This window comes from Pinus tabuliformis, chromosome 6, assembly GCF_031772625.1.
Source record: "Pinus tabuliformis cultivar Carrire ecotype Pingquan chromosome 6, CPIR1, whole genome shotgun sequence".
In the NCBI taxonomy this organism is placed as follows: Eukaryota; Viridiplantae; Streptophyta; class Pinopsida; order Pinales; family Pinaceae; genus Pinus; species Pinus tabuliformis.
This window is the reverse complement of record NC_142292.1, coordinates 1,412,440,058-1,412,442,670: the sequence shown is the minus strand read 5'-3', so window position 1 is coordinate 1,412,442,670 and position 2,613 is coordinate 1,412,440,058.

The following is a 2,613-nucleotide window of genomic DNA, read 5'->3' as shown; positions in this document are numbered from 1 at the left end:
TGATGTCATAAGCTCTCTTCCAAGAAATCTCTAATCCTTCCTCTTGCAATGATAAGCCTTCACTCTTCAATTTGACAACATAAGGGTACTTCAAAAGTCAACCCCTACTCCTTTAGTCTGCATTGTATTTATAGGAGAGGAGAGGAGGTTGGAGATCCATCTTCTAAGGGATGAGATCCATAATTAGAGGGGATTGGTTCCATGATAAGGGGGATGAGATCCATCATTCCTGGGATGAGGTCCAAAGAGGTAGGAGCTCGAGGTCTAGTTGGTTGAGGGAAGATTCCTCAACAAGGTTCTAGACTTTACTTTTTTATTTTTACCCATGTTGAAAGGGTGTCACACTTTGTAATGGAGAACAGTGTGTCACTCTGTGCAGGTTTCAATGAATTAACCTGTGATGTCATAGATTGTGTCTAGGAAAGGTGTAACACTACTTAAAATTAGGGTTTTTAATAATTTAATTTAGGATTCTTGGTATCTTTATAATGTTTTTTCTTATAACTTTGTAGGGGATTATTGAGAAGGGTTCTTCAGATAGTGAGGGATTTGGAATGTAGGCAACTCAAACATGGCTTCTAGGATGTCTTCACTAGGCAAAAGAATAATTATATGGAAGGAATACACGCCAAGGAATTCAATAGGGGTAGGAATATTGGGCTCCAACATCCCCATTGAAGGGGTCATCATGCCACTTACCATATGTAAGTCAAAATAAGTTGAGTATATAGTGAGAGTCTCTCCTTCATCGATAAGTGAAGGCATGGGATAAGTTTCCACATAATTAACTTGTGGTGGGGTGAATACCTACGTATAGGGAACATTGAGGAAGGTCGGATGGTTGGAAGTCAAATCAGGGAAACCAAATGAATACTGGTTAATAGCCACCATGTTTCCATTATAAGGGAAATACATCACATGAAAGAGTGTGGACACAACAAATTTCATGGAATAGACATAGTCTCACCCAAGGAGAAAATTGAAATCCAAGGGTCCTTGGACTACCATAACATCAATATAGATAGTTTTCCCTTCCAAGGTAATAAATAGCTAAGGAAGGATCCCTGAAGTTTCACAAACTCTTCTGTTAAAAGCCAATAAATTATGAGTAACAGACACAAGCTTACGAGAACCCAAAGCTTGCTAAGCAGTTGAGGATAAAATGTTAATAGAGGCACATTCATCTACAATAGTGTCATGCACATTCTTTTCACAATATTTTACAACGATTTGGAAAGGGATGTAAGAAGGGAGGCATGGCTCTGTCAACCTATTCCAATCAAAGGAAATGACCTCAGTACTTGGAGGGGGATCCATTGAAACAGGTGAAATACCCCCTTACGTAGTGGAATCTGAAGTAATAAAAATAACCCGAGCGGTATTAACTTCACTCTCAAAAGGGAGAGTGGGATCAACTGAAGATGGAATCAATTTGATGACTTCACTAACCAATGGTTCATCAATTTGAGTGGTATGGGTTTCACTCTCCAAGGGAAGAGTGATAAAAATTGGAGAGTGAGGGAGAAATTAAACACAACATAAAACACACACTGTGATATTTTTATTGATCACAACAGTTACACATATAGAGGACATAAATCTTCAACTTCCACACATATAGATCATAACTACAACTCATACATATGAAACTATAGCTTCTAGACTGATTCTTGGGAACTCACAACAACACATGGAAGCATTACTTCCAATACCCTCCCTTAATGCTTACATGAAAAACATTGAAAACACGTATTACAACAACAAGGATAATATTTTTCTGACAGGCCTTCATAATTACTCACATCCACTCTGGAATCTCGCAAACATTTCTCTTTCATCACCACATCTTCGAGTTGTCACTTGACCTCCATTTAAAATGTAATTGCATCTTACCATCATTGATGAACTTTGCAAAATCAACAATATTGACACCTCGGCTCGTCAGGACTTCCACGATAAGAGTCGTCAAGTAATGAACCATCCTATGGACCAACCACCATATGTCGAATATTTCGCTTTCGGTTATCCATCAGTTGCTAGGATGGAGGTCTGGATATTGAATGTGTTCAAAAGTTGATCAAACAACTTGACCTTACTAACACACAAGAATTGATGTTTCAGACACCGAGGCTTATAGTTTAAGAACCAATAACCCTTTTTATAACCAATAAAAGGACAAACACCAACCACCAAAACGTACAAAGACAAAATCAATTAGTGCTCTTTATTGATCTATGAAAATCATATCAAATATAATAATAATAACTTTTCATATTATTATTTTCCATCAGATTTGTAGCATTTGGATCTCTATCTCTCGATAAAAAATACCATGATATTTTATTAGTTCAGATCTAGAATGAGAAATGCCAACATTCCACCTACATGTCATAGTTGTACATCTTGCACCATCTGATAATCTCAAGAACTACCATTTAAAGCATGTATACATTGCTCTTAGTTGTAGATACACACTAGATGAAACCAAATATATGTTGGTCCAGATTCTTCACAAGTAGATCTCCTCTTCTTTTACAAAGATTTGTCCACAATGGAACTTCACACAATAGTAGCAACATTGGATCTTCACAATTCCCCTTTGCATGCAATTAT